This window comes from Mastomys coucha, unplaced genomic scaffold (genome assembly GCF_008632895.1).
Source record: "Mastomys coucha isolate ucsf_1 unplaced genomic scaffold, UCSF_Mcou_1 pScaffold5, whole genome shotgun sequence".
NCBI classification, from domain to species: Eukaryota; Metazoa; Chordata; class Mammalia; order Rodentia; family Muridae; genus Mastomys; species Mastomys coucha.
The window spans coordinates 59,569,565-59,590,448 of NW_022196911.1; positions in this window are offsets into that span (position 1 = coordinate 59,569,565).

A 20,884-nucleotide genomic window follows, 5' to 3' on the forward strand; every position below is an offset into this window, starting at 1 on the left:
TGTCTAATACAATTGGGCATTGTGTGTGTGTGTGTGTGTGTGTGTGTGTGTGTGTGTGCCTGTGCACTACACAAAATTTTTTTTGAGATAGGGTTTCTCTGTCTAACATCCTGGAAACTCACTTTGTAGATCAGAAGAACCTTGGACTCAGAGTGTAAGGGTCTGAAAATCACTGAAGGACCCCAGACTCAGATGGTATGCAAAGACAATGAAGTGTTTATTCTTCAGAAACATCCAGCGTGTAGGGGCAACTATTCTCCAAAGTAGCAACTCCAGACAAAGGTGTGCAGGCCTTCTTGTAGGGAGCCAGGGGAACTCTTAAGTAATCTAAAATTTCATTGATGGGGGTTAGGAGGTCACAGGTCATCAGTGGTCTGTATTCCTATGCCATGAATGTTTAACCATAGGATAAGAATGGGCTGCCCAGTATAGATGGCTCATTCTGAGATAAGATATTTCCCCATTTTTGTGGTTATCCCTAGGCTGTTCTTTGGGAGGGGGCGTTATGATCGTGTTTTGGATTTTATGATTTGTTCCTAGAGCTGGTGCCTTAAGGTTCTTTTGTTTTTTCCCTCCAAAATCAGGTCTGGTCTGTAAATGTCCTTCCAAGAGATCTGCCTGACTCTGTCTCCTGACTGTTGGGATTAAAAGCATGCATCTCTACAGCCTGGATCATTTGAGCAGTATTAACAAGACACAGAATATATAAATATTTATATACACATAGATATACATCTCAAAGATACATAAATATAGCTGGAAACTTCCTTTTTGCAGGCTAGTGGCAGAAGGTGCTATGCAAGCTGCTGCCGGGGAAGAACAGTCACCCACAGACCTATTTAGTTGTAGACCCTGAATACAATACTACTGACTGTCCAGGCAGGATGTGCTCACGGGTGTAACCATGGCGGGTTTGTTATGAGGATAACCTACCACTTCCTGCTTGGATTGAAGGCCAGCTCTGTAGGAAAGAATTCACATTGATAATGTAAGCCCAGACAAAAGCCTGTGACTACAGAGGTCACAGGTCCCATAGGAGAATCTACTGCTCCTGTTTTGTGAAATTAGCATGACATGTCCATCAAATAGCCTGCTGAGTCACTATGGTGATGCCTATGGGTTAGTGCTGCTGTCAGCATTGGTCTGAGATTTTTTTTCTTTTTTTCTTTTCTTTTCTTTTTCTTTTTCTTTTTTTTTTTTGTAGCACATGATGGTAACTGGAGAGACCCATAACTGGTAAAAGTACTGAGAATAAATGATATTTGAGTGTTTAGCAATGAATGGGCATCTGTACTACTCCCTTTGTAACTCAGAGAACATCTCAGAGAAGAGGCTGGAAAGAATATAAGAAAGTCGGGGATGGTATGGAAGACTGATGGCTGGCATGGCATGACTGTCAATGTTCTTGAATCCCCCAGGACCTGTGTACATGATCTACTCATGATTGGGACCACTTACATTCTTCCATAGAGTGGAGGAGGGGCTTCCTTGGCTCCACCTGTTCATGAAGATTTATGTGCACTTGATGGTTGGTAGGAATAGTAGTCTTCTTTAGCAGGACAGTCACTAAGAAGGGTCCCATGTTCCTGTAAATAACGCCCATGAAACTCACTGAGAAATCAAGAAAAAAAATAGAAAGTCTAGTTTGGAAGAGAAAAAGGATTGGGAACAGTGGGATGGAACAAGAGAGGATAATGGCCAATGAGATCAAAGCATGTTGTGTGCATGTGTGAAATGCCATAGCGAAGCCTCTTATCATATGCAAGTAACACATGATAGTAACATAAAAATAGGGACAAAAATGAGACCAGAAGATGGCTCCGGGGCTATAGTGCTTGCTATGTAAGCATGAAGACTAGAATTTGGATCTCTAGAACCCACTTAAGTGGCAGGTGGGGATGATAGTCTGCCCGCAGCTCCATTATTTGGAAGGTAGAGATAGGGACTCCCCAGAGCAAGCCAGATGGTGACATCAGCTATATTGGCCAGTTCTGGATTTTATTGATACTGCTTCAGAAGCATAGGGTAAAAAAGTGACTGAGAAAGATTCCTGAAATCAAACTCAGGCATCCTCAAGCACATGTTCACATGTGTATAAGCACCTGAACATATATGCACACATATGCACATGAAAAACAAAAAGAAAATGAAAGACAAACATAATGTATAGGTACATAGATCATGCTACCATAAAATATAGTCTAATACACACACATACACATACATACACACATGTTAGAAGTAACTACATGTTTGTGTGTGCTTTGTATTAATGTATCAATATGAGCATTCACAATGTTCATTCCTCACAGCCAATGAAATACTCATGCTGTTCCCTAACATGCGCTTAGTTACTAAGACATGGACAGACCTTTTGATAAGTTGTGGACTGAGTTGTTCCTGAGGCCTGAGGTGGGGGGTGAAGATCTTGGATGTCAGTTTTAGAGAAGCAGAAGATGTATGTTATGGTGGAGTGAGCAAAGGCATGTATGGTGTGAGTTGCAGCACAGCATCCCCAATATTTGTTCCCTTCCATTTCTCCACAGTGGTAGAATTTCTAGCAGAGCTAATGGCTGCTTGGAGCTGAGTATATCCTTAGCTTTCTTTGCAGTGAGGTGAGTTCATGTGACTAAATTAGAGGCAATGGGATGAAATGTGAAGAACTGGGCAGTGGTGTCTGGGCTTTCTCTAGGCAATCACACACTGCTCTAGCCAACTGTCTCTATTACTTGGAATACAGATCTTCTTTGGAATCCTGAACTGGGGCTGCTGTCCAGGACTGGCTCAGCGGTGGGAGGGGAAAGCAGTTTTACCGCGAAGTTTAGACACAACACTTTGCTCGCCCTGGCTTTCCTGTGAAAGAGCACTCTGCCTCATGTCATTATGCTTTCCTTTGAATTTTCACATTTCTCCCATTTGTTCACCTAAGCACTACGTATACACGCTTCACTTGGCTTGGGGAGGGTATATTAGAAAGCTTCCATCAGATGTTTGTAGTCGTATGGATTGAAAATGTCCATCTTTGATTTGACGGAGTGTGGATTTATTACCAGAGACAGTGATAATTAAAGAAGCTGTAAAGCCACAGCTCGTGTGCAGTTTAAATATTGGCACTCTAATGCCTTAAAAGATGGTGAATATCTTTTTCAGATTGGGCTAATCATTATTCATTATTCATTATTCATCAGTATTTTTTCTTTCTGTATGAAGGAAGCTAAAGTGTGCAATAACTCACATCTATATGGCGAGTTTAGGGACAAAAGCTGAATGCTCAAGGCACTAGCTATTGCTTGGCAGCACTGTGTGAACCCCAGAAGACCTAGGTTAGGACCTCCGCTGCCTTGCTATGTAATTCCTTCTGTAAAACAGAGATAATAGAAACATTATCTATTTTATGTGCTTTTGTGTGTATTTTGTGAGCCACAGTGTGCATCTTGGTAGAATTGCTTTCTCTGTGATGCCCAGCCTCCTACTGGCTCTCCATCATTGGATGTTAACACAAACACTCCTAATCTAGGCTCTTCTGTCACTTTTGTGCCACTTGGGTGTAAGAGTTATTCTAGTACTCAGGCATGATGCTGGAGTTGAAGAATCCTGATTGTCCTGAGTGTCTTTTCTATATGCTGGCCTGAGGCTGTATTAGGCACACCTTAAGATCACTGTTCTCCGGGGTCCAGACACTGCCTTGTGCTCTGACACCTTTATTCTATTTTTCATTATAACAATATCTATCCATTTTTCTATCTATATATCTACTATCTATCTGTCTGTCTGTCTGTCTGTCTGTCTGTCTATCTGTCTATCTATCTATCCAACCTTCTATGTATCCAACCTTCTATCTATCTATCTATCTATCTATCTATCTATCTATCTATCTATCTATCTATCTATCTCTGTGTATGTGTGAACATGAGCATACCATGTCATGTGTGTAGAGATCAGAGAACAACTTGGGAGTCCATTTTCTTCATATACTGCGTGGGTCCCAAGGATGTAACTCAGCTTGTTAGACTAGGCAGCAAGTGCCTTTAGCAGCTGAACCAACTCACCTGGCCTTTGTTCTCCTATCCCACATGCCTCTCTGGCTATCTCCATGAATGTTAACAATTTTCACTGTACTCAATTCTCCTCAGGACGAGAGGCTTCAGTCAAGCCAGACCATCATGGTCTAAGTTCAAAGGAAAAAAAATAAAGAAGGTTGTTAAGATTTTCCTCTTAAATATTTTGCCTTTCCCCAAATCCTGGATCAGTTCCTTTATTGGCCTGGGGATTTGGAACCCAGTGCTCAGAAGGGGCTGCCAGGTGTGGGCTTCCTTCCTTCCTGTCCTGTGGGAATAGTAGCATGTTTGCTTGAAAGTGGGAAAGAGCACAAACCACGAATATCCGTACACTCTCTAAACCTTTCAGAATATTATCCTATTAAAGTCATCAATGCAGCTTGTTCAAAGGGTGAAATACCTCACCCATAATAACTTCTGGAAATGATCTTGAGATCCTAGATCCTTTTTATAATGCCAAAGACATTGAATTCCACCGGCTAGATCCCACAGAGATTTACATGTTAACACAATGTTTCAGACTTAGCTTTTATTTTACATCACGGCTAGCAGTCTTGGAAATAGAGTGACAGTTCCCTTTACATGACAGAGGCCCAGCCACCTCAGTCATTTGCATCAAGACCAAGGAGTCAAACACCTTTTGTGTGTCTAAAACAGGTGCCACTGATATTCTGGACTAGAAGTTAATGGTCTTCATTTGCATCATTCATTAAGCTGAATGCCACACTCCATCGCTAATGTGCAGTTCATTGACCTTTCTTATGGGGACCTTCACCCCACTTCCAGGACCAAAATGGAGGCCAGATATTATCAATGCACCTCTCCTAGATCTCTAGATGGCTTTGATATTCCACCTTCAAGGCCTTTCTTGATTTAGAGTCTTATTGAAGAGACTGACATGCACATCTGACAGCAAAAGAAAGGGTGGTTTTAATGCTACAGAGAAGAAAAGAAAGCATTTTAATTGGAAGTTAGAATTAAAACATTACAGCAGTCTGCAGCATTACCAGAAAGGCCAGCAGGCTCGTCCACTCCAATTTCCCCCCAAGAGCAAGCCTGATTTACAACATAGAACAATTATTGAAATTCATAAGAGCGACACCAATCATCAATAAAAGGTCAAATGAAGTTTAATATGATCTGTCAAAGGAGCTCTAAAAATATGTAATACATTAAAAGCATTTTATAAAAGAGTAATTTAAAACATGTTTTGTTCAAAGGAACAATGTCAGTTACCTGAAAAGCTGACGAAGCCCTTTTGCCAATCGTTGCAGAATGAACGAGGGAATGGTCTTCGTCAGCAGGCACAGAGCCTTGGCTTTGCTTTGCCCCAGTACTGCAGCTAAAAGCTGCTAGAAGCTCCTTGATAAATGACCATGGGTCCAGGGGCTTATTTCTAATGGTCACTACTATTATATTTCCTTATGTCATACCTCCAAATTTGCCCTTAACATGTAAAAGAAAGGCAAAATTATGAGAAAACTCACTCCACATGGAAAATTAAACCAAACCCTCAGTGTCCCAACTAGAAATATAGAGCTAATGTCTGCTGAATTCTTGAGGTTGTTACTCTACCCAGAGATGTTTGGATTATGGGAAATGTGCTGGATTTCTTTCCATAGAATCCTTGAGTTCTTTGGTCTAAAGGTGGTATATTAACTGGACATATCTAAATAAAAAGGACATGAAATATCATGTTATAATAAAAGTAATGTTTGTCAATCTGCAAACTGTGCCACATTCAAATATCCAATGTACAATTGAACCTGTGTGCCTGTGCCTTCCACATCCACAGAATCAAAGAATTATACCTGTACTGAGCATACAAAGATTGGTTTCATGTCATTGTATCCTAACAATCTCGTATAACAAATATTTACATACTGTTTACATTTATCATGTAGTTTAAGCCATTTAGATGTGGTATGGAGGAGGATGCACACAGGCTATATGCAAATCTGACACCATTATATAGAGCTCTGTCTTGAACTCTCTGTGGGGCACTCTGAACCCTGCATTGGGCACTGTGTACTCATAGAAGTCATTGTGAGCTCTAGGTGAGGGCAGTATGGGGTACCTGAAGATACACTATGAGTTAAACTGTATTAGAAAAAAAAACATTATAAGCTCATTACAAACCTCTACAAACTCTACACAAACCACAAACCACTGAGCTCCAGATACAGCTCTATGTGGGGCACCATGAACTCTGAATAGGGCAATATGTATTCAGTACAGGATGATATGAGATGTGCACAGGAGATTTAAATGTCACTATATTTCTCTGATTTATATGGAAGGAACTGTGACTAGCACACAGTGCCCTAGAAGCAGCACACAGAAACATTAGCTCAGTATGGGACAATGTGAGATCTATACGGGGCACTGTAACCTATACGCATGGATTCTATAAGAGCACTGGGACCCCCTCAAAATGTCCTATGAGATGAATATAAATGCAGTACGTGATCTTTGCAGGCCATCGTGGACTGTTTGAGAGGCCACTGTGAGATGTGCACAGGGCACTACAATTTGTACAGAGGGAGATAGGGTCTGTGTGCTGGGTCGCCATGAGCTTTGTGCGTGTGTGCTGGGATTCTCTACACAGGGCGCCATGTGCTCCAAACAAAGCACTGTCATGTCTATAGAAACAGAGCAAGCTCTGTAAGGGTGCTTAGAGCTTATTCAAGTTATCTATACAGAGCACGATGTGCTATTGAAAGGTCCAGTGTTAGCTATAAAATGGAAATATAAATTCTATACAGGTAGTGCCAGCTTATACAGAGCACCCAGAGAGCTGTACACGGCACCAGGACCTCTGCACAGGTGTACTGTGAACTATCTATAGGCACGTATCACTTCTGAATTGATGCTATGTCAGCTCGATGCACATATGAACCCACAACAGGCACTCTGGCCTCAGTGAAGGTGACTATTCAGGGCACTCTTCAGTGTTTCTTATGAGTGTGCTAGAAAATGTGGAAAGATGCCCTGTGAGGTGAATGAAGAACTCCATGAGTTCTATGTTGGGTTTGATACTCCATACAAGGCACTGTGGCCTCCACACAAGGTCACCATGAGCTCTACACACCTCGTAGTGAGCTCTGTGTCAGGCACTTTGTCCTTTATAGAGGCCATCATGAGTGCTATACCGATGTGCTATCGTCTATGTGCAGAAACACTAGACCTCATAGAGCACCGTCTGCTCTACTCAGAGGCATTATAAGCTCCATAAAGGTACAGTTTGAAGTCTATATAAGGGATTATGCACAGGGTGTACTGTGAGCTCTACATAGGTGAGCTATGAGGTCAGCACAGGTGCACTATGTCCATAGAGATGCCCTATGAGTTCCACACAGGTGTTCTGTGAGCTCCACACACAGGCACAGTGAGTACCATGCAGGTCCATAGAGATGAAATGTGAACTCCACATAGGTACACTATAAAGCACAATGTAGGTACACTCCAAGCTCTACACAGACACTGTGAGCTTTGTAAGTGTGCTGTGCCCTCCATAGAGATGAACTATGAGTTTCACACCAATCTACTGTGAGCTCCACTCAGGTGTACTGTGAGCTCAATATATCCATTTTGAACTCCATGAGGATGGAGTGTGAGCTCCATGAGGGTGCCATATGTGAATACAGGGCACTAGGAGCTCTGTGTAGGGCACTGAGCTACTATAAGCCCTATATTGGGCATTATGAGCTCTATACAGGGAGCTATATGAAGAGCACTATGACCTCTATATGGGCGCTATGATCTCTATATGGGCACATGATCTCTATACAGGCACTGTGAGGTCTTTACAGGGCACTAACAGCTTTCTACAGGGGATAATGAGCTCTATAAAGGACTATGAGTTCTGTACAAAGCATTATGAGCTCTATACCAGGCACTATGACTTGTATGCAGGGAACTTTGAGCTTCATACAGGCCATTGTTAGTTATATAAATGGCACTATGAGCCTTATATAGGACACCATATGTTCTGTCCAGGGAACTATGGGTTGTATAGAGGGTATTATGAGCTATACATGGGACATAATGAGTCCTGGACAGGGATCCATGAGTTCTATACAGGGCACCATGAACTCTGTACAGGTTACTATGAAGTCTATCCAAGTGCTCTGCCCAAGGCATTCTGAGCCCTGTATTGTGCATCATGAGTTCTTTCTATATTGAGTACTTTATATACTCATGAACTTTGTCCCCAGTACTATGTGCTGTATACCTGGCACTATTAATGCAATACAAGGGAGAAGAAGCTCACACAGGGCACTATGATTTCTCTACATGGCACTATAATCTCAATCTGGGTATTATGAGCACTATACATGTGACTATGACCTGTATACAGGGGACTGTGAGCTCTGTACAGGCTCTGTATGTGTTATATATGGGGCATTGTGAACTCAAGCAGGGCACAGAGGTCTATACTGGGTTATAGAACACCTGTATTCAGTATTATAAGCTCTACACAGGGAAATATGGCTCCTATATTGGACACTATGAACTCTATATGTGGATTTTGAGCTTTATACTTGACATAATAAGCCCCACACAGGTCATTGTGAGCTGTATCCAGGCCCTCCCCCAATGTCTATAAAGGAAATTATGAGTTTCCCAAGGGACAGTACGAGCTCTATACTGGACATTTTAAACTCTCTACAGAAATCTATGAGCCTTACATGGGGCACAATTAAGTCTATAGTGGATACTATGAGGTCTATACTGAACTCAATTTAGGTCACTATGTACTATATACTATGCATCATGATCACCTTACAGGGCATTATGGGCTCTATCCAGTGATGCCTGTGCAACGGGACATGATGAAGTCTATATAGGGCAGTTTGAGTTGTATACAGTTCACTTTGAGCTATGAACAGAGCTCTTTCAGTTCTCTACAAAGCACTATGTGCTATACACAGGTGATTATGATTTATATACCAGGCAGTGTTAGTTAATTCTGAGCACTATGAGGTCTCTAGGGGGCATTATTATGCCTATTCGGGATCTTGTGAACTCTTTACAGAGCCCCATAAGCTCTATACGATTGACTATTTTCACTTGAGTCATGTTGAGTTACATACAGGACAGTGTGCACTATAAAGCCCAACATAGGTACACTCCAAGCTCCACACAGACACTATTAGCTCTTTCCACTGTACTTTGATGTATTTACAGTGCAGCAGTATGGTCTCTTTTTGGGGCCATTATGTGCGCTATACAGGACCCCATAAGCTCTATATAGGGCCCTCTGAGTTCTGCATAGTGTGCCACAGGCTGTACATCATACGCTCTGAATTCTCAGTATATGTCTCACGTATGCTTGAACTATGATCATTAAATAGCCTCACACCCATGCATGTATCAGCAACACTAGTTTGCCTAGGTGGCTTACTTTTTTAAAAAGAGAAAATAATAGTGAGAGCTGAATGTGATGTGTTGGAAAATCTGGAGGGATTATGGGATGTTAGTGTGGGGACACATGATTGAAATCATTGAATACATGCATTGTATTCTCTAAGAATAAATAAAATATGCAGAAACCATTTTTAGTTTTCAGGAGTAATAAAACCAGTCCCATCCATCCATCCATTTACTGTTGATCCATTTTCTCCCTCCTCTTTCTCCCTCCCTTCTTCTCTCTCTCTCTCTCTCTCTCTCTCTCTCTCTCTCTCTCTCTCTGTGCGCACGTGTGCGTGTACATGTACATGTTGTGGTTTATTAAACTAGTTTCTTCAAGTCAAATGGGCTCCTCCTAGACACGATTCCTCCATTTTAACCCCATCTGTAGTCTGAGTGTACAGATGCCTGCTTGCTGCCCACCTTTAAGTAATGTGCTCTAGGATGCCCACAAGCCACATCAGCTGACAACTAGTCAGCTGCTGTGTGGGAATGATGGAAAGATATGACGAGGAACCTGCTACAGTGCTGCTACGTTACAATAAAGAGAATCATGACTCCCAAATACAATATAGTCACAGAAGGTCATACACTCCATTTTTACAATGCTCGTTCTCAGTGACCGAAACAAAGGAAAAGAGCCACGGACGTAGATTGCAATAAAATCTGACTCTGGCTGTTGAGAGCTTAGTCAGCAGGTAAAACCACGGCACGGCCAAAAGCACTTGTTGCCGTTTTCTGTAGCCAGTGGGAGGCGTTCTTTCCGGTCCATCTGTGCTGTTTTTACAGCAGTCCTGCATACTTGCTCAGTGAGAGAATGCCTCCTGTTGCTGCAAACAGCCCTCATAAATGTCGGAGCCAAGTACGTCTAAACATTACAGCATATTAAACACCTTTAAGCATGATCCACAGCCTTGTAATTGGTACCGAAATAACACAACCTGGGTTTTAAATGGGAATTTGACTCTGTGTTTGCTGCCGTCAATCTGCTCAGCTGGACTCTGCCTGGGAAAGTAGGGCATGAGGAGAGGATGGCTGCAACTGAACCATGGGGCTCAGCTCTTGGAGCTCAAAGGTCATCTGAGATAAGGCTACCTTCAAACAGTGGGACAACTGAGGCCTGGGAAAGCTTGTTGACACACTCAACATGTCCACAGTTTTCATTTGATGCTTCTCCCTTTTTAACACAATACTTTTCTAAGCATGGAGACGTTTCCTAATGTAAATAATGGTGTGAGTGATGAGGTTCAGATTAAAGCGTACCTCTGTTGCCAAGGGAACAAGACCCAAAGGGGTGGTTTTGTTTGTTTGTTTGTGTCTTAGTCAGGGTTTCTATTCCTGCACAAACATCATGACCATGAAGCAAGTTGGGGAGGAAAGGGTTTATTCAGCTTACTTCCACACTGATGTTGACCACCAGAGGAAGTCAGGACTGGAACTCAAGTAGGTCAGGAAGCAGGAGCTGATGCAGAAGCCGTGGAGGGATGTTCCTTACTGGCTTGCCTCTCCTGGCTTGCTCAACCTGCTCTCTTATAGAACCCAAGATCTCCAGCCCAGGGATGGCACCACCCACAAGGGCAATTGAGAAAATGCCCAACAGCTAGATCTCATGGAGGCACTTCCCCAACTGAAACTCCCTTCTCTGTGATAACTCCAGCCTGTGTCAAGTTGACACACAAAACCAGCCAGTACAATTGACCCCTTCTCAACTTGACACACAAACACATCACTATTAAGCCTCAACCCTTATGTTCTTATTCATCCCCAAGATCTAAAGTCCCACAGTCTTTACATATTAAAAGTTCAATCAATTTAAAATGTCCATTATCTTTTAAAATTCAGTCTCTTAACTGTGGACTCCACTAAAATACCTTCCTTCAAGACAGAAAAATATCAGGGCACAGTCACAATCAAAAGCAAATCCAATGTCTGGGATCCAACTCATGATCTTCTGGGCTCCTCTAAGGGCTTAACCGGTCACTTCTCCAGCTTTGCCCTTTGCAGCATACAGCTTGTCTTCTGGGCTCCAGACGCCTGTACTCCACTACTGCTGCTGTCCTTGGTGGTCATTGTCTGGTACTGGCATGCTCAAAACACTGCTGTAACTAGGCTTTACCAATAGCCTCTCATAGACTGTCTTCACGATGCCAAGCCTCAACTCCTTTGCATGACACCTTCAGTCCTGGGCCATCAATTGCAAACTGAGGCTGCACCTTCACTTATGGCCTTCTATGGCCTCTCACTGTGCCGAACCTTAGCTGCTCTTCATGACCCCTTCATGCTGTCAAAACCAGTACCACCTGGGTAACTTTTACACGTTACCAAGTCCTGCTGCAGCACAAGGTACAACCTTGGCTATCTCCGGAGCACAGTCTCTTTGTGCTCTCAGAAAACACTTCCCAGAAGATGTCACCTCAATGATGCTGGTCTCTTCTTAATCACCACTAATTTCTTAGCTCCAGCTAACCAGCATCAATAGTCCCAGTAATGCAAAGTTTTCACTTTAGTAGTTCTGGTATCTTGTTAATCACAGCTGATACTTCAGCCCCAGCAAACCAGAACCACAGAATCTTCACAATCAAAACAATATGGCCCTGATAAGAGTCTTTAATCTTCCCTCTGAAATTTCACAAGCCAGGCCTCCATCCTCTGCACTGTTCTCAACATGATCTTCCAAGCTCCTACAAAATATCCCACAGAGTTCTTAACAACCAGTGGCTCTTCTAGCTCGAAGTTCCAAAGTCCTTCCACAATCCTCCCCAAAACATGGTCAGGTTGTCACAGGAATACCCCACTATGCTGGTACCAATTTGTCTTAGTCAGAGTTTCTATTCCTGCACAAACATCATGACCATGAAGCAAGTTGGGGAGGAAATGGTTTATTCAGCTTACTTCCATATTGTTGTTGACCACCAGAGGAAGTCAGGACTGGAACTCAAGCAGGTCAGGAAGCAGGAGATGATGCAGAAGCCATGGGGGGATGTTACTTACTGGCTTGCCTCTCCTGGCTTGCTCAGCCTACTCTCTTATAGAACCCAAGACCTCCAGCCCAGGGATGGCACCACCCACAAGGGGCAATTGAGAAAATGCCCCACAGCTAGATCTCATGGAGGTACTTCCCCAACTGAAACTCCCTTCTCTGTGATAACTCCAGCCTGTGTCAAGTTGACACACTAAACCAGCCAGTACAGTTTGCTTGCTTGTTTCTGAGGAACATTGCTTTAACCTTTTTCTTTTCAAATAACTCTTTCCAAACCCACCCCATCGATGCTCACAAATGTCCATGAGTGGAACACTCTTGGCATTACCTCTATAAGCTGTGGTTGAAGTTAAACACATAATTCAGAAGAATGGCCCAGCAGCCTAAACATCACAGACTTATGAAGACAGAGTACCAAGCACTCTGGCCTTGGTATAGACTGATCAGGGACCTGGAAAAGGCATGATTCTCTCACCCACACTAGTTATCACACTGTACCCACTTCCTTGTTTGAACCAACCTTGGTAGAGAGAGCTGTGAACACTAGATGAAGTAGTATTTGAGACAGACGTTGATGATGTCCGACATGGTCAGACAGTCATAGAAGAAAAGATTATCCTGTGTCTAGCTAGCTTCAATCAGCTGCTGCTTCCTGGCATCTGAATTCATCACCACGTATACATGAGTCCTTTGGTTTGGAACTCCTAGGGATAGATGGAAGCCAGAACAGACAATCACTAGTACTAGCAAGTAGGGTACTGTTATGATTTGTTACTAGTGTTTTGAAAATTAGAAAGCTTAAGGTTGTGTTTTGTTCCATCAGCCTTACAATTGAAAATTGTTCCACTACTTAATTTTCTGGCCAGTTGAAACTTACCAAGATCATCACTGCATGAGATCTGTATAAGACAAAAGTGAACATGTGCTCTTCAACAACTTTTTTATTAAGTAAGGGGAAAGAGGCTAAGTGTTCATCATGAAAGAGCTAAGAGCATTGCATATATTGTCCCATTTAATCTTCAAACACAAAAGGCAGACTGTTGCTTTGAAAATATCATCTGACTCTATCCCTGCCTGTTTTGATGACATTTAATTAATGAATTTTAATTTTGTAATATAGGTGGGTATCTCTGTATGGGTGCATGTTTGTGCAATGCCTGAGGAGACCAGAGAGGATGTTGGATCCCCTGGAGTTGGAGTCAGAGGCAGTTGTAAGCTTTCTGAAATGGATGCTGGCAACTGAACTGAGTTGCTCTGCAAGAGCAGTGCATGCTTTTAGCATCTGACTTCTGAATAAAATAACTTTTACATCCTTTGTAGCGAGAACTATGTTTTGAGTTGACAGTGTGAGTATGAGAAAGAATTATAGAAGAGAATGGATAGATTGGATGCCAAGCCATCTCTTTATATGCCCTCACCTCTTTGTGAATTTAAAGAGATTAGATATTTATAGTAGCATTAAAGTTAGAGTAAAAATACAGGAGATAGATATTGTTATGAAAAGTCATGAGATAGAAGAGTGATTGTGTTCAGATTTGTGTATAATCTGTAATTATTTAACATTATTGGTCTCTTTATTGAAGAATTCTATCACTGCATATGGTTACCATAGAAGTCATTGAATCAGAGGCACAGAGAGCAATGAGTGTGCTGGAGGAAGAAGAAAAGCTAAGCCGATGAGCTTAGAGGACTCTCCTGTTGCCTGCCTTCCCACAGCTCACTTTCCCACAGTCTAGCACCCCGTTTTGTGGCTGTGGTGACTGATTTCATTAACCTCCTGGCTAATTTTTCGTTGCCTACAGGAGAAGACTGATCATCCAGCTCTAAGGATTACAGTCAAGGTCTTCCTGATTCAGAAAATTAATAAAGTACCTTTGGGGTTTTATGTGTTAGCCTTCTAATTTATTATTAAGCATAGATTCCCTGACATGATCAAGCTTTCAAATCTACCATGGAGAAGACTCAATCCTGGGTGGTGATGTATTTATGGGTAGTTAGCACCAGGTCTTGTTGCAGTTGAGTGTCACCAGCTCAGCTTGAAATCTATTTTAGAAGTCAACTACCTTCCGGGAGTTGAATCTTGCCCAAGATGGGAACACGTACCAGAGACACAGTAGAAAACCCAGAGACAGCAGGGACTGGAAAGAAGGTAAACCATGAAAGAGGCAAAGAACATCAAGGGAGTTTACATGGCTCATTCCCCCGAGGGTACTGCCAGCTTCTAAAGTGCACATGCAAAAACAGAATGCAAGGAGGAAGTTGCTGTCTTTCCAAACTGCAAAATAACATGTAAAATAAAATAACAACAAAAGAGTTCAAGGCTTCCATAGTCTCTTAAAATTAACAGAGTGAGTCAGACAAAGGACAATAATGTATAGTAAGAAGACTTAAAATTTGCATAAGACATCTCTAAGAACCCCAAAACTTCCAATATTCCATGTGTTCTGGACAGGTTCAAGCAGTCTGGAAGAAAGGCACAATTAGAAGCCAAAATAACTTCATAGGGATTTTATCAGTTGCCTGATGCCATAGAATTAGAAAACCTGTAAAATAAAGGAAATTAGTAAAGAACGTATCTCAGACAAACAAAAACAAAAGATGCATTTGTGTGGAAAATCCTGCAGGCTAGTTGACCAGAACTCTGTACATGTGGAGAGATGAGTGTTGCAGATTTGGACCTAAATTTAACTTATGCTGTCTTTACTCCCCCTTGAGATCCATTTACTACCAACATCTGTATCTGACCAACATCCTGTGATGATCAGGAAAGATATTTGAACTCTATTGTTAAACTTAGCACATCCCTAGCTTCCACAAGTGTAAAGCTAAGAACATTACAGCATCAGAAACTATAGACTTTCCCATTCACTATAGCCCTGCTATCCAACACCCACACTAATGTATTTGGTAAATCCCTTGATTTATGACTTCCCTACATTTGTGACTATAAAAGTTCATGTAGCCTTTCCCGCAGGGGAACATGTAATTTAGAGCAAACAGAATCTGTGTTTTGAGGCCAGAGTCACTCACATTTGGCTCTGAATACAGTAATTTTTGCTCTCTTTGGAGTAAGGACTAGGTTTTAAACGGATGGTATGAACATGCAAAAGGAATTATTTTAGAAAGGACAGAATGGATGAGCAGACATAATTTCAGTGGAGGAATGAAAGTTGAAACAGGAATTAAATTGGAATCCCCTGGAGCTAAAAAAAGAATGTGTGGGGTCTTCTGACTTCAATTTTGACATCTAGAACTTAGAAATCATTATCTCTCTCTCTCTCTGTCTGTCTCTCTCTCTCTCTCTCTCTCTCTCTCTCTCTCTCTGTGTGTGTGTGTGTGTGTGTGTGTGTGTGTGTGTGCATGTGTGTGTGTATGTAGGTGTGTGCATATGTGTGGTACACTTGGGTGTTGTAGTGATATTCCTGGCTGTCAACTTGACTATACCTGGAATGAACTACAATCCAGAATTGGAAAGCTCACCTGTGGTCCTAATCTGGAGGCTGAGAGATACAAGTTTCTGACCTGGATCTTGGCATGGAGATCTTGAGGCATAGTGGCTATGAATTCCAGAAGATTAAGACAGGGAGATCTCTGAGTTCAAGGTCATCTGGAATTAAAGGTGTGGTGGCGCACCTTTAATCCGGGCCACACCTTTTGCTGAAGACTTACATAAAGACATTGGAGAGTGAAGATTTACTCTCTCCTTCACCTATTTACCTTATGGGACTGAGCAACTGCTAGATCCTTGGACTTCCATTTACAGCTGCTGCTGACCATTGTTGGGAGTTGGACTACATACAGACTATAAGTCATCAATAAATTCCTTTACTATATAGAGACTACCCATAAATTCTGTGGCTCTACAGAGCCCTGACTAATACAAGTGTGAACATTTTTAGGAGCCAGGGTTGACATTAAGTGTCTTTTCTGAATTGCTTTCCACATTTAATTTTTGGGACACTTCAATTCAGCTAGACTGGCTGGCCCTTGTTCTCTGAGGATCTGCCTGTCCCTACCTCACTCTTCCTGGGTTCATTTAAGAAGCCTGAGTGCCCTGGCTTTAGGTTCTTATGCTTGCATAGCACTTGCTTTACAGACTGAAACATCTTTCCAGCCCACCATATCTGTTCTTAAGACAAGAAATGTTACTAGAATTGTTAGGGTCAGAGAGTGGCCTTTGGCAACCCTAACAAGCAAGACCCAGCTACCAGTCCTCAATAGGCTAATTAAAGAGATCAAAGGACATTTGGCTGATACTCCTATTGGGGTAAGGCAGGTCAGAGGAAGTAGGCTGGTTCAGGATAGGAAGTTGACACCAGTTACTCCTCAGAATAAACTTTGTTAAGAGAAAGCCTAGTGACTATGGGAAGCCATGCTCAGATCTTGAGGTGGGAGAACAATAGGAGAGGGGTTGGGGAGGGAGACAGAAAGCATCATACCAGAGGGAGGATGAGGGGGCCTTGCTGGAGAGAGCTTTCCCTTCAAAATCCTGGGAGGAAGGAGCAATTTAGGAAACAATGGCTATGGATAGCAGGGTAGGAGTCCCAAAGGAGAGAGCCTTCAAATTGCAGGGAAAGTGGAGGTTTCTGATATTTTCAGGTTGTCAGAGGGTGACTGGAAGTTCTACACCATGTGACTGGTTTGGTTTAGTCTACATGCCAAGAGGCACAGGAGAAGGGCAAACAGGTCCTGAGCAGGTAATCATATAGTTTCACATGGGGAGAGCCTAGCTTGCTTCATGCTCTCTGGGATTTGTGTGCTCTAACTTTCATAGTAAAGGCTATTAGTCTTCTATAAGGATAGACTGCAGGGAGCACAGGGCTTGATCTCTTTCAGGCTGCACCATCACATCTGCTCTCTTAGAGAAGATGCGTCTTTAAGTGGCCAGTCTCTGGTCTAACATTGCTACACTGGAAGAGAAAGAGAAAGGTCCAGTGGATGCTCCCTGCCCCCATGGCTAAGTCAATATTCAGAGTTCTGAGATGAGATTTAGGTTTAAACAGGGGGCAAGAGATATGCATAAAAGACAACCATGGTCAACAGGGGTCTAGCCTATCACTGCCCATCATCACTGTGGCTCCAGACTCTCCTGGTGTTGGTCTGATAAGACATTGGCTTATATAATCTCTTCCAAGGGACAAGCTCCTCCTCTGGCTCCATCAGCCTTCAGGCCTCTCCTAAAACAGCACAAGATTCCTAGGGAAATTCAATTTCTTGGGAGACATTGTCTCAATAGTCAGAAAGATGACAAAAGGGGAGCAAGTCATTCTGGAATCATTGGGCCTTGGGGCTGTAGAGATGGCTCAGTGACTAACAGCACATACTGTTCCTGGATCTATGTTTGTTTCTTGGTACCCATAGGCAGGTCATAAACAACTGTAACTCCAGCTGTAAAGGATCTGATGCTCTTTTCTGGACACCTCCCCCAACATGCATGCACATACATATACACACACATGAACATACCTATACATGTTTTGTATACACATACACACAATTTAAAAGAAAAAGAGTATCATCAATCCTGCAGGAATGGTTACAGTCAAGCAAACTATAATCAACAATAATTCTTTGGGGCTCAGAAAGTCACACTCCAAAGATGGCAAATTGTCTGTGGAACCGTTCTAACTAAAAGAAGCTGCAAGGCACTAGGAGCCACCTCTCGAACCTTAAGATCAAGGACTCTCTAATTCTTTCTTCTGCTCAGGATGGAGCCTCTCTCTCTCTCTCTCTCTCTCTTTGTCTCTCTCTCCTCTCTCTCTCATTTCTCTCTCGCTTTCTTCCCTATGTTACCCAAGGAAGTTCTCCAAAAAGGCAAATATCTTAAGACTCCTTCCCTGGAATCTCATTAACGAGGGACAGTTGATCTGCAGACTACATTAACCAGGTCCACCACACCTATATGGCCAAAGTTGCATTTCTTCTTCCAAAAGTTGTAAGCTGAGGGAGTTTATCCACATAACAAAACAACTTTTGCTACAGTGGGACTTATCAGTTTGCCTTCTCAGGGCCTGTCTTCAATCCCAGTAGAATGTTTTCTAGGTTCTTGTCTGATATTCGGACAAATTCATCTCTCTGAAAAATCATTTTCAAGTCTTCTAAAATGACCTACATCTACCACTTCCTCTTCCATACTAAAGAGGGCTGTTTAAGCCTCAGCCATCTGGCCCTATTCTGAGATTTATACTTTTGTGTGTTTCCTTTGCCTGTGTGTATACTAATAAATTTATATGACCTCTTTCTTTTTATTCTGTTTATTTTCAATTTACTTCAGAAGATTCTATTATTGATTCTTCAAAGGATGGGGAGAAAGTTCCTTCTGTCCATACAGATGAATCAGAAAATTGAGGTTGCAGAACAAAGTTCCCTCAGAACACCTTCAGAGACACTCAGTTGAAGATGGCATATCTGGAGCAGAAACTGCCAGGGCCCAGCTGGAAGCTCAGTGAGGCTTATTATGAGAGGGAGAAACCCCTACAGAGCAGGTTTGGTGGAGGCCCCTGCTGTGTTCATAGGCTTTATCTCAGAGTTCCACTAGGTTCTCCCAGGGGCCATCTGAGAAAACGTTTTCATGGCTTGGGCAGGAGGAAAGACTCACCTTGTGAGGTGATGCAAGAAAAGTAGTCAATACCTTTTCAGTGTGTGTGCATGTGTGAATACTTCAATTTAATAAATAGGGAGCATTCCAGGGATAAGCAGGGAAGCTGCTGCCACTACAGCAGATGCAGCCTCCTCCCACAGGCTCAATTAAACATGGGGATGCTTCTGATTATAGAACACCCCAATTCTTTTACATGTAACCACCATGTTAGTGGGGCTTCTGACAGTAGTAGCCTTGGAGGCCAGGTACAAGTCTTGGAAGACAGAAATACTCAAGAAAGCCCATAGTCAAGAAGAAGGGCAGATAGAATTGGAAAGTTCTTCCACTAAAGCCACAACAAATGCAAAGAACACACCCCAGCTGAGTCACAATTAGACCCAACAATCAGGGTATGAAGACTTCAGTACCAAAAGGGATGGAAGAAGTGGTATGGCCAGAAGAGAATGCAGGCTCATTAAAATCAGATGCAGTGAGTCTGCCTATGAGATTAGAGGAAATGTTTGCATTCCACAACCATCACAAGGGGTCAAGATCTAAAGTACATAAAGAACTTAAATAACCAGGAGCATAAAGTTATTTGTTCTATGTCAACTTGACACAACCTAGAATCACTTTGGAAGAGAGTCTTCATGAGGAGTTATCTAGACCAGGTTGGCCCATGGCCTGTGTGTTTATGATTATCTTGATGTTAGTTGAAGTGAGAAGATCATCCTGAATGTAGGTAGCACAATTTCATGGACTGGGACTTATATTGTGTGAATCTGGCTGGGAAAACACTCTAGCAAGCAAGAGAGGCACCATTTATTTTCTATAGCCTTGATTGTGTATATGGTACTGTACATTCCTACCTAGACCTCTGTGTAAGAACGAACCTGGCACTGTAAACCAAACAAACATGATATTTTGAAATGTGTTTACATTGTGGAAAGTCTAATTGACTAATTGATGTAATTAACATATTTCCCCTATTGTGTGCAACGAATACATCGAAAGCTTCTACTTCAGCTATTTCCAGGTATAAAGTGCATTATTAACTATACTTACCATGTTATACAACAAATCAGTTATTCTTCCTAATGGGAATTTTATAGCTATTAATAAACACATTGTCAAACCCTGTCCTCATCAAATCCTGGTACCTAGCATTTCATTCCATGCCTCCATGAGTTTGGCTGTTTTAAGTTCCAACACGTGAGACCAACCGTATGAGAAATATTAAAATGATTTTGTTCTGTTTTCTTCAAGATATGTGTTCTCTACCCAGTGTTTAAATTCTGACATTCTTTTGATAGAATTTGATTTTTCCTTTAAATTCACTCTAAGAAAGATGAAGACAAATTCACGTACAGATGTTATTATCTTAAAATATAATTAACCAAGAACCAGAGAAGAAAGCAGAAATAGAAACACCAAAGAACAAGAAAGAGAAACAAAGATTGTCCCTAAAGTGAAATAAAGTGAATCCTGAAGAAAGCAACCTTTCCATTGTAGCATAAACATCCCAACGTTCTCTGCCTACCATAGACTCAGCAGATCACAGAGCACTCACTCTATCTGACTCCTACCTTGTCTTGGTTCTCCGAGCTTCCATTACTGAAGACTATAATAATGATTGCTACTCGAAAACTTACTCTAAGTATAATTTACATATTCCCCCTTTCAGTTCTGGTCTCTGCAACTGAATAGAAGAAAAGATAAAATAAGCAAAAACCAGTCTGAATGTTATATTGTTCACATCCTCTTGGTATGATTGGATGACAGGTAAAGGAGACAGACATTTGTGCATATGTGTGTGTGTGTGTGTGTGTGTGAGAGAGAGAGAGAGAGAGAGAG